The sequence below is a fragment of the Nylanderia fulva genome, unplaced genomic scaffold (genome assembly GCF_048542155.1).
Source record: "Nylanderia fulva isolate GAGA-0341 unplaced genomic scaffold, ASM4854215v1 Scaffold988, whole genome shotgun sequence".
In the NCBI taxonomy this organism is placed as follows: Eukaryota; Metazoa; Arthropoda; class Insecta; order Hymenoptera; family Formicidae; genus Nylanderia; species Nylanderia fulva.
Window position 1 is genome coordinate 1 of NW_028191121.1, and position 12,773 is coordinate 12,773.

At 38.4% G+C, this 12,773-nt stretch overlaps 1 non-coding gene across 1 annotated transcript; it reads right to left on the reverse strand.

Annotated features, from left to right (window-relative positions):
• Window positions 1-3,929: 3,929 nt before the first annotated feature.
• Window positions 3,930-4,004, reverse strand: TRNAF-GAA (transfer RNA phenylalanine (anticodon GAA)). Its single transcript has one exon. It is a non-coding gene; the product is annotated as a tRNA-Phe (tRNA).
• Between the last annotated feature and the right edge of the window lie 8,769 nt (window positions 4,005-12,773).

Below are 12,773 nucleotides of genomic sequence, written 5' to 3' on the forward strand. Positions count from 1 at the left end.
AGGTCCAAATAGGCTAAGTAGAATGTAAGATTGCGTAGGTTAAGATAATTTAGAATAAGAAAGGTTAGGGAAAGGCGGACGTGTGTGTGTGTGTAGGTAGGGCAGAATGAGAGAAAAGATGAGAAAGGCGGCGAAAAGGAGAGGCGTGGCGAGAAATGTAATTAGATTAAGTTTTAGGTATAAGTTTAGGCTAAGGAAAAAGGAAGGAAGGAATAAAGGTTTGGGAACGCTCCTTTAAAAAAAAAAAAGCGCCTTGTAATCCCCAATTGGGGCGGCAATAAATATATCTATCTATCTATCTATTCCATAAGATTTCAACGGACAGCGAACCGCAGCACGACCGTTGCCCAATCGGAGAGAACTCGTGGTGTTCTTGGCAGCAGGCGAAAGCTGAGAACGAATTAGATGAATACCAACACAAACCAGCTTTAAACAATGAAGTTTTTAAAGCTATTCAACCTATTTACGAAGAATTAAGTCGAGACGAGTTGCTATCCCGCTGTGTTGGCGGGTTTACTCAAAACAGCAACGAGAGTTTTAATTCTGTGCTGTGGGCAATAGCACCAAAAACTGTTCACAGTAACAAAGCAATCGTCGATATTGCCGCAAATATTGCTGTTTGCAACTTTAATGATGGTTTGCACAGCATAATGCAAATTATGCAAGTGTTAAATCTAATAATTGGAAGTGCTTGTTACAATTTCTGCGTTCAAGCAGACGAACGCCGGATCCGCGCAGCTGAGCGCACTATGACCGAGGAAGCTAAAGAAGCTTGTAGGCAGCAGAAATCAGCTCGGAAGGCCACAGATGACGAGGACATTAATGTAGAAGGTCAACTGTATGGTGCAGGCATTGCAGATTAACGGTGAGCTCCTAATAATTACAAGTTTTCTCGTTGCAAAACTTTAAATGCGATTTCTGTAAAACACCATTTTTCAAATCGGTGGCCAGCTTAGCTCCCACAATTTACATCGGATTAACTTGAAACAAAGCTTATTCTGCGCTAAATTAAATTGTTTATCGAGGTACGTAGCCGTTTTTTAATAGAATTGTTAGTTTTTTTTTGGGAACCAATTTTATAAACGATTTTCAGTGAAAATTTTTATACTTTTTTTTCAAATTAGTGTAAATTCCACAAAAATTAATATTTTTCAAAAATCCTACGTACCTCGATGGAAAATTTATCAGAGAATATGAAAAACTTTTCATTTTTGTTCTATGTCATACCAGTAAGCCGGAATCCTGGCCACCGATTGGACCGGAATAGCGCAAAGGGTCATCTTTGGCGCCATCTACAGGATATTCTTCAAAGATTTTTTTAATTTAAAAAATAATTTTTATAACTAGAAACTATAATAAAATCAACCCTCAAACCCGTTTTTTGATTACTCTATTCCTTAGATGTGAAAAAAATTAATGAAAAAGAGGAAAAATTTCTTACGCAAAGGTGTTATAACCCCTTAAAGACGACAATTAACGATGTCAAGATAATAAAAAGTCAGTTTTTTGTCTCGTTACATATGTTTCTAAACAAGTCATCGCGTGTGACAAGTGCCATTGTTGATACATACTGAGATCGAGCGACCGTGCCATGTAATCACTATGTGTATAGGCCTCCTGATTTATTGGTCAAGGGAGATATCTTGATTGAATCATCATATTAAAATGTTGTTAGACATTAAATGGAAATCTAAATAAATAATATCCGATTATTCACTATATTTTTGACAAATAAAATGCACTGTACACTCACTCAAACAAAATTGGTGATTATTTTATAGAAGTTTCAAGTATCAGATACAAAATCTTATAGACACAGTTTTTTCTAAAGACAAAAGTTTACTAAAGACAGAACGTTTTTACCGTCTCAACTCTCAATCCCAAATGAGGCAGTACCTCGGTGTTTCACCTTTATCAGGAGACGCGGTAGTGTCTCCGGCCATGTTCAAACTCTAAAAGACCTTAAAAAAGACACTACAAGTCTCTTATCCTGCACCATCAAAGTCCATCTTTTGGGGGTGTAGAACTACTAAAATATAAAAAATTTTGAATTGCACGTAATATAACCTGAAAGGCGGCATCGTCACGAGTAATTTGAGCCAAGAAGGAATAAAATCGGTCAAGCCGTTCTGGAGATACAAGCGGTCAAAAAGTGACGTTTTTCATGAAAAATGAAGTAACGTCGTCTTCTTCTCTGTCCGCGTCCGCTGACGTCATCAGGATTATATATATATATATAATATATATATAAATCTCTTCTCACCTTTCACTCACACCTCCCTCAACTTCCACCCACCCCTTTCCCTCCCACATCCCGTCCCCCCGCCCCCACCCCCACTCCCACTCTCACCCCTCTTTCGCTCTAACTCACCCTTTTTCGTCCTATTTTTTCAGTTTTTTCGTTCTCTCTCACCCTCTGTTGTCTTCTTTCACCCTTTTTCACCCTCTTTCGTCCTCTTTCACCCTCTTTTGTCCTCTTTCGCCTCTTTCGTCCTCTTTCGTCCTCTTTCACCCTCTTTCGTCCTCTTTTACCATCTTTCCCCTCTTTCACCCTCTTTCGTCCTCTCTCACCCTCTTTCATTCTCTCTCACCCTCTTTCACCCTCTTTCATTCACTCTCACCCCCTTTCGTCCTCTTTCACTCTCTTTCGTCCTCTTTCACCCCTCTTTCGTCCTCTTTCACCCTCTTTCGTCCTCTCACCCTCTTTCGTCCTCTTTCACCCTCTTTCGTCCTCTCACCCTCTTTCGTCCTCTTTCACCCTCTTTCGTCCTCTTTCACCCTCTTTCGTCCTCTCACCATCTTTCGTCCTCTTTCACCCTCTTTCGTCCTACCTCATCCTCTTTCGTCCTCTCTCACCCTCTTTCACCCTCTTTCACCCTCTTTCACCCTCTTTCGTCCTCTTTCACCCTCTTTCATTCTCTCTCACCCTCTTTCATTCCCTCTCACTCTCTTTCGTCCTCTTTCACTCTCTTTCGTCCTCTCTAACCCTCTTTCATTCTTTCTCACCCTCTTTCGCCCTCTCTCACTCCCTTTCGTCCTCTTTCACTCTTTTTTGTCCTCTTTCACCCTCTTTTGCCCTCTTTCACCCTCTTTCGTCCTCTTTCACCCTTTTTCGTCCTACCTCACTTTCTTTCATTCTATCACACCCTCTTTCACCCTCTTTTGTCCTCTTTCACCCTCTTTCGTCCTCTTTTGTCCTCTTTCGCCTTCTTTCACCCAATTTCGTCCTCTTTCACCCTTTTTCGCCTATCTCGTCTTCTCTTACTCTCATTCGTCCTCTCTCACCCTATCTCCAAAAAATCATAAAAATGAAAAGGTCAAGCCATGTTCAAAAGAAGGTCTTCAAAAATTTAAACCTAGTCTGTACAATGAAAAATAATTACTCGTAATTCCAGAGTTCCAATTAGTTAATATCAAATAATGTATTTGTTTCAAGTAATGGCAGTAGAGTTAAATACATACCTACGTATATGCAGTTTTTGCTGTTAAATGTACTTGAACAAAAAAAATAATTAAATGATTTAAATATAGAACATTTTAAATCAAGAAACTTATGGTATACTATAATCGAACTCTGTTTAGAAAGAATGTTTGTTTCAATCACAATCACAATACCATTTTCTATTATTTCTCTTATTATTATCAATAATGTTATTCACCAAATAATTATAGTATCAATAATGTTTTGCGATTTATTTAACAATTCATAATATGTTAGGGTTATAAAGTTTTATCTATAGGGTTTTTATTTAAATAAAATGAAGAATATAAGTATGCTGTCTTCTAAGCTGGGCAATAGAGCCAAGGAAACGAAACGAAAAATTAATTAAACGGAACTGTATCTCAATTTGAGATCCCAAAGTTCCACATATGAATTAATTTCGAAACTTACATATGGAGAAATAAGCGAGAAAAATATAGGTCCGAAAAGTCGCTGAAACGGGAATCGAACCCGCGTCTTTCACTTTTCGGGCGACTGCTCTTACCAACTAAGCTATTCAGACCCTTTCGATCCTATATTTTTCATTTGCCTTTTTAGTAGATGTTAGTAAATACCGCCGTGATTAGCCCAAGGCGTGAATAAACTCAGAAATAAATATTTTTATCGGCTCTCAATATAAATAATATAAGTATGCTGTCTTCTAAGCTGGGCAATAGAGCCAAGGAAACGAAACGAAAAATTAATTAAACGGAACTGTATCTCAATTTGAGATCCCAAAGTTCCACATATAAATTAATTTCGAAACTTACATATGGAGAAATAAGCGAGAAAAATATAGGTCCGAAAAGTTGCTGAAGCGGGAATCGAACCCGCGTCTTTCACTTTCCGGGCGACTGCTCTTACCAACTAAGCTATTCAGACCCTTTCGATCCTATATTTTTCATTTGCCTTTTTAATAGATGTTAGTAAATACCGCCGTGATTAGCCCAAGGCGTGAATAAACTCAGAAATAAATATTTTTATCGGCTCTCAATATAAATAATATAAGTATGCTGTCTTCTAAGCTGGGCAATAGAGCCAAGGAAACGAAACGAAAAATTAATTAAACGGAACTGTATCTCAATTTGAGATCCCAAAGTTCCACATATAAATTAATTTCGAAACTTACATATGGAGAAATAAGCGAGAAAAATATAGGTCCGAAAAGTCAATTAATTTTTCGTTTCGTTTCCTTGGCTCTATTGCCCAGCTTAGAAGACAGCATACTTATATTATTTATATTGAGAGCCGATAAAAATATTTATTTCTGAGTTTATTCACGCCTTGGGTTAATCACGGCGGTATTTACTAACATCTACTAAAAAGGCAAATGAAAAATATAGGATCGAAAGGGTCTGAATAGCTTAGTTAGTAAGAGCAGTCGCCCGGAAAGTGAAAGACGCGGGTTTGATTCCAGCTTCAGCGACTTTTCGGACCTATATGTTTCTCGCTTATTTCTCCATATGTAAGTTTCGAAATTAATTTATATGTGGAACTTTGGGATCTCAAATTGAGATACAGTTCCGTTTAATTAATTTTTCGTTTCGTTTCCTTGGCTCTATTGCCCAGCTTAGAAGACAGCATACTTATATTATTTATATTGAGAGCCGATAAAAATATTTATTTCTGAGTTTATTCACGCCTTGGGCTAAACACGGCGGTATTTACTAACATCTACTAAAAAGGCAAATGAAAAATATAGGATCGAAAGGGTCTGAATAGCTTAGTTGGTAAGAGCAGTCGCCCGGAAAGTGAAAGACGCAGGTTCGATTCCCGCTTCAGCGACTTTTCGGACCTATATTTTTCTCGCTTATTTCTCCATATGTAAGTTTCGAAATTAATTTATATGTGGAACTTTGGGATCTCAAATTGAGATACAGTTCCGTTTAATTAATTTTTCGTTTCGTTTCCTTGGCTCTATTGCCCAGCTTAGAAGACAGCATACTTATATTATTTATATTGAGAGCCGATAAAAATATTTATTTCTGAGTTTATTCACGCCTTGGGCTAATCACGGCGGTATTTACTAACATCTACTAAAAAAGCAAATGAAAAATATAGGATCGAAAGGGTCTGAATAGCTTAGTTGGTAAGAGCAGTCGCCCGGAAAGTGAAAGACGCGGGTTCGATTCCCGCTTCAGCGACTTTTCGGACCTATATTTTTCTCGCTTATTTCTCCATATGTAAGTTTCGAAATTAATTTATATGTGGAACTTTGGGATCTCAAATTGAGATACAGTTCCGTTTAATTAATTTTTCGTTTCGTTTCCTTGGCTCTATTGCCCAGCTTAGAAGACAGCATACTTATATTATTTATATTGAGAGCCGATAAAAATATTTATTTCTGAGTTTATTCACGCCTTGGGCTAATCACGGCGGTATTTACTAACATCTACTAAAAAGGCAAATGAAAAATATAGGATCGAAAGGGTCTGAATAGCTTAGTTGGTAAGAGCAGTCGCCCGGAAAGTGAAAGACGCGGGTTCGATTCCCGCTTCAGCGACTTTTCGGACCTATATTTTTCTCGCTTATTTCTCCATATGTAAGTTTTGAAATTAATTTATATGTGGAACTTTGGGATCTCAAATTGAGATACAGTTCCTTTTAATTAATTTTTCGTTTCGTTTCCTTGGCTCTATTGCCCAGCTTAGAAGACAGCATACTTATATTATTTATATTGAGAGCCGATAAAAATATTTATTTCTGAGTTTATTCACGCCTTGGGCTAATCACGGCGGTATTTACTAACATCTACTAAAAAGGCAAATGAAAAATATAGGATCGAAAGGGTCTGAATAGCTTAGTTGGTAAGAGCAGTCGCCCGGAAAGTGAAAGACGCGGGTTCGATTCCCGCTTCAGCGACTTTTCGGACCTATATTTTTCTCGCTTATTTCTCCATATGTAAGTTTCGAAATTAATTTATATGTGGAACTGTGGGATCTCAAATTGAGATACAGTTCCGTTTAATTAATTTTTCGTTTCGTTTCCTTGGCTCTATTGCCCAGCTTAGAAGACAGCATACTTATATTATTTATATTGAGAGCCGATAAAAATATTTATTTCTGAGTTTATTCACGCCTTGGGCTAATCACGGCGGTATTTACTAACATCTACTAAAAAGGCAAATGAAAAATATAGGATCGAAAGGGTCTGAATAGCTTAGTTGGTAAGAGCAGTCGCCCGGAAAGTGAAAGACGCGGGTTCGATTCCCGCTTCAGCGACTTTTCGGACCTATATTTTTCTCGCTTATTTCTCCATATGTAAGTTTCGAAATTAATTTATATGTAGAACTTTGGGATCTCAAATTGAGATACAGTTCCGTTTAATTAATTTTTCGTTTTGTTTCCTTGGCTCTATTGCCCAGCTTAGAAGACAGCATACTTATATTATTTATATTGAGAGCCGATAAAAATATTTATTTCTGAAAATGAAGAATGTATATATATGTATATTTATTGATGTATTATTATCATATATTATTATCATATATATTATCATATATTATTCGGCGTTTCGCCGTCCCCGTCCTCGTCCGCCTTCTCTTCGTTATAAATATCTGGATGTCATGTGTTTCCCTGATTTATATCCTGATGGTGTCAATGGACAACGAGAAGATAGAAACTTTGCATTGCCGGAATATTTATTTATTAGAACACGATTGATGTCGAAACATAGTAGATTCAGGTTGAATCGGCAGTATCTGTTTTTCCTTCTCAATGATGCTAACTACCGACAGTTGAAAAGTGGTATCTATTATACGATGATGGTTACTAACCCACGAGAGAGATACACTGCTGGTAGATACTTGAACGAATTGAAAGGTTACGAAAAGAAATGAATTAGGTCGATGTATACATCGACCCACGATCGGATGGTCGATAGGCGATGTGTATAGAAGATGGCAGTCTTGACTAGCGCGGTTCTATTTGTGTATATATTTATGTTTCAACACCCTCCCTGAATCGCGATCCTATTTGTTTCTATCATTGTTTACTTTAACTAGTCCTGTGCCTATACCTTTTAAACATTTTTCGTGATTTGAAATACATAAGCTCTTCGTGAGAATATCCGCGATCATTTTACTTGTCGGTATATATTGCACATCTATTTCGCCTACTTCATAGATTTGCCGGACATAGTGGTAGCGTATGTCTATGTGTTTTGATTTAGAGTGATGAACCGGGTTCTTCGTTAGCTTTCCGGCTCCTTGATTGTCGCAATAGATGGTTGTGGGTGATCCTTGATGTTCCCACAATCCAATGTCTTGTAGAAATTTTCGGATATATTTTGCCTCTTTCGCAGCCTCCGATAGAGCTATGTATTCGGCTTCGGTAGTAGAGAGTGAGACTGTCTTTTGTTTTCTGGACTCCCAAGCTATTGCTGCACCTGCAAGTTTAAAGTTATAGCCTGTGCGAGATTTTTGGTCGTTTATGTCACCTCCCCAGTCGGCGTCTACGAATGCAGTCAAGGGGTCGGCTTGTTGTTTGAAGATCAGTCCTTGGTCATTGGTTCCTTTTAGGTATCTAAGGACCCTTTTTGCTGCTGTCCAGTGAGTGAGATTCGGCTCCTGGTTGAAGCTGCTCAATACGCTTATTGCGTACGCGATGTCGGGTCGTGTCGCCGTTGCCGCATATAGGAGTGACCCAATTAAGCATCTATATAATTGTTGATCTACTGGTGGTGCCTCCTCGTCTGCTTCGAATTTGGCTTTTGGCTCCATTGGTGTGAGTACGTGCTTCGCGTCGCTCATCCTGAATTTGGTCACCAGGTCCATAATGTATTTGTGTTGATGCATCTCGATACGTCTCGAGTCTTCTGCTTGTCTGAATTCGATCCCAAGGCAATATGTTAAAGCTCCCAGGTCTCGAATCTGAAATTCACAACTTAGGAAATTTTTTATTGATGTGAATAACTCTGGCTTGTTTACAGCCACTGTTAAGTCGTCAACATAGACTGCGATGACTATTACTTCATTGTCTTTTTGTGAGGAGTAAATGCATGTGTCTGTGTTCGTTTGCCGTAAGCCGTATTTATTAAAAACTTTATTGAGTTTGTGGTTCCACTGCCTTCCTGATTGTTTCAGTCCGTATAGGGATTTCTTTAGTTTGTAGACGTGGTCTTCGTATCCTGGTTCAATGAACTCTTGTGGTTGAAACATATATATGTCCTCCTCCAATTCTGCATGTGTATATGCCATATTTATGTCTATGTGATATACTGCTAACTCTAACTCCACTGACAATGCCAGTACTGTTCGTATTGATTGTAGTCGTGCCACTGGCGCGTATGTTTCCTTATAGTCGACTCCAGGTACTTGTGAACAGCCTTTTGCCACTAATCGTGCTTTACGGCTTTCGATCGAACCATCAGGGTTGTATTTTGTTTTGAGCACCCAGCGGGATCCAATTGGTGTTTTGTCTGCCGGGCACTTCGTGAGTTCCCATACTCTTGCTTTCTGTAATTCTTCGAATTCCTTTTTCAAGGCTGACTTCCACGCTTCATGGTGTGGTCCGGACAATGCCTCTTCTAGGGTTGGTTCCGTAGGGTCGTCGAATGCTAGCTGGGCATACTCCATGGTGATTGGAGTTGTGTTGTATATTTTCTTTGGTCGCCCTGGTGTTCCACTTCGAATGATCTTCGGCCTTCCTGGCCTTTTGCGTATTTCAGGAGTCATTGGCGTACGAAATTCTTCTTAGTTGGAGTTCTCCTCCATTTTGTCGCTTTCCTCCCCCGCTTTTTCTGTTGATTGGCCTTCGTTATTCTCATTGTTTATTTTGTCTGAGATTGGTTTTAAGAGGTCGACATCGAACGTTGATCTTGCCTGGTCTGTTGCTGCCTCATTTATGAACTTAACATCCTTGCTTTTGATGATTTTCTTGGCTTCTTTGTTCCATAAGCGATATGCTTTTGATTCGTGGCTGTAGCCTAATAAGATACACTCAGTTGATCTTGGTTCGAATTTGCCCTTGCCGGGTTTCTTGTTCAGGGCGAGTCTGACATCCAAAGATTTTGAAGTGTCTGACGCTTGGCTTCTCTTGAAACCACATCTTGTACGGGGTCGTATCCTCGAGTGCCCTTGTTGGGGATCGATTTCTTATATAAGCCGCAGTGCTGATGGCCTCTGCCCAAAAATGCAATGGTAGTCCAGCCTGTAGAATCATGCACTTGGCCATTTCAGTCAGCGTCCTGTTCATTCTTTCTGCTACGCCGTTTTGTTGTGGGGTATAAACTACCGTGTGTTCTCTTTTAATGCCTAATCTGTTTAGTTCATCTTCGAATTCTTTTCCACAATATTCTAATCCATTATCTGTGCGGATTATTTTTATTCTGCGTTCATGTTGGTTTTCAACTAACGCTCTGTATTTGCAGAAAGCATCCTTGACTTCGTCTTTTGACTTTAGCAAATAGACTTCCACCCATCGTGTTCGGTCATCTATGAATGTAACAAAATACGCCGCTCCTCCAATTGATCGTGTCCTCACGGGTCCGCAGACGTCTGAATGTATAAGATCAAGTGTCTTACGGGTATGTTTCGTTGACTCCTTGGGTAACGGTGTTGCTGCCTGCTTTCTTTGGGCGCATATTTCGCAATCCGCCATTTTTGCATTCATGGATACTGGCAAACCTTGTACCATTTGTTTGGATGCTAGTTTTCGTAAGTCAACTTCATTTAGATGGCCATAGCGATAATGCCATTGTTGTAAGATGTTCCCTTCTTTCGATAGTTTCGTCTGCTCCTCCGTTGGCTTGACGAAGAATAGATCTCCTCTTCTGCGCGCCTCAACTATTACCTCATCGTTCCGATTGATAATATGGGCGTACTCCTTTGTGAATGTGACCCGATGTCTATTATCTACCACCTTAGCTACGGATATTAAGTTTGTATTTAAGTCGGGCACACATAGTGTATTTTCAAGTCGGATAGGCTTATTACCATTTGTGGTTGCTACTGTTAGTGACACGGCTCCTTTTCCTTCGATGGGCGTAACTTTGTCTGTTGCAAGTCTGACTGTCTGATTTGTTATTGGATTTAATTCTTGAAAATCGCCTTTCGAATGGCACATGTGGGAGGTTGCGCCGCTGTCGATACACCACTCCTTTGTAGGCACGGTTTCTGTGTTCAACGCGATCGCTATCGAAGTTCCATCTGCTGTATCGCTCCAATAGTTTGACGACATTCCCTTGTCTGTGTAGCATAGTAGTGCCTCTTCTTGGGCATTTGCCATTGATTGTTCCTTCCATGGGTTTTTCTTCCAGCATTCCGCCGCTTTGTGACCTAATTTCTTACAAAAATTGCATTTGTAGGTTTTGCGGTGGGGTACCTCGTTACCTTGTGCATTACCACCTCCAGTGTTTGGGCTGTACGCCGGTGTATTTCCACTTGTACGTCCATACTGCTTGCCCTTGAGAGATGATTGTTTGCTGTAGAGGGCGCCGGCTGTCTCTCGAGATCCTTGTGAATTTTTTCTTGCTTCTGCTTCTTCGAGTAACTTTATTTTTAACGCGTCTGGTTTGGGCAATGAATCTCTTGCCTCAATCGCACACCTGAAGTTTTCATATGAGCTTGGTATACTGTAAAGTAATAAGATGCTCAACAAGTCCTCGGCTACGTTGATACCCATCTCACCGAGTTTATCTACGGTATTAAAGAATTTATTAAGGTGTTCGGCCATTAACGCATCATCTAGTTTTATAAAGATTAATTGTTTTAAAAGTGTTGCCTTACGTGCGGGACCGCTCGATTCATACACTTGTTCAAGTTTGGTCCATACCTCGCGTGAAGTGATGCAGTATTTTATGTGGCATAACTCCGCTGGACTCATGGCTAAGATGATATCTGCTCTCGCCTTACGGTCATTCTTATCCCACGCCGCCGCGTCCACCGGTGTCTCCGGTTTTACGCGCGATCCGTCGACGTAGCACCATAGATCGTTCTTTACCAAGATTGCCTCCATGTGCACCTTTTAAGTGTCATAATTGTCCTTTTTTAACTTGTCTATATGCACACTTAAACTGGTTGCCATCTTTCTATTGACTCACACAGTTTACTACTTGCGGTTGTAAAGTATTTATTATTTCGCACGAGCACGTGCCTTCCCGATTGTGAGGTTATAACTACCTCTCTCGTTGGGTTATTTCGCGCACTAATTTGTGACTTACGCTTGCGGTGTGCACTGCGCTGGGCCCATAACCTGTTGGAATGTGAGCTTGGGTAGCGCAAGGATGGATCCAAAAAGAAAAAATATAGTGTAGAGCTTAGACACGTTTTATTATATGAAAAAGATTGTACAGCCTGAGGGGGCCAAGGCACAGCGGAAGTGAGTACGGCCGGGCTCGATTTATCGATTAGGTCGATGTATACATCGACCCACGATCGGATGGTCGATAGGCGATGTGTATAGAAGATGGCAGTCTTGACTAGCGCGGTTCTATTTGTGTATATATTTATGTTTCAACACGTAATATAAATGTCATTTTAATGTATTCCTTTCTCTTTGTAAAAATACTTTTAATTTGCATATTTGGAAAGGCGCAAATATTCAAATGAAATTGAATAAACATTTGTAAGGTTGAGTATTTACAAATTGTATTAATATTTAATTTTTTAATTTTGCAATACTTTATGTACATAAATCTTATGCATAAAATTATAATTTTGATTGATTAATAAAATTAATTATTAAAAAATATAATTTATATCATATATATAATTGCAAGAGACGATGTAAATTAAAATTAATTTGATCTTAATTTTTACTAAGCTAGTAATAATTTTTATATCTCTGTAATTTTGTCTTATAAATATATGTAGATGTAACAAGTATTCTTTATGTATTATTAATTATTTATTATTAACAAAATTAATATAAATGCATTTGAGGATTGTATTTCAATAATATAATTATATCAGTAATATGGCATAAAAAACGTATACATAAGCAATATAATTTTATTTAAATTAAATATAAACGTATATTTTTCTTACAAAATATTTATATTATTGCATAGTTTATCGAGTAAAAAATATTGTAAAATCTATTTATTACATTGATGTAAATATATGTATACATATATTAATATTATATAAAATGTTAGCTTATAAAAGAATTATTTTTTAACAAAAATTTGTCTTACTTTTGTATTTATTAATGCAAAAAAACTTTTGCATTAAAGCAAAGAAACTTTTATACTATTACATATGATATCAAATGTGATTTTAAAAATTTTGTATTAAAGCAATCAATTATTTTAATCAATGATTTTGCCAATAAGATATAACTAATATGATTGG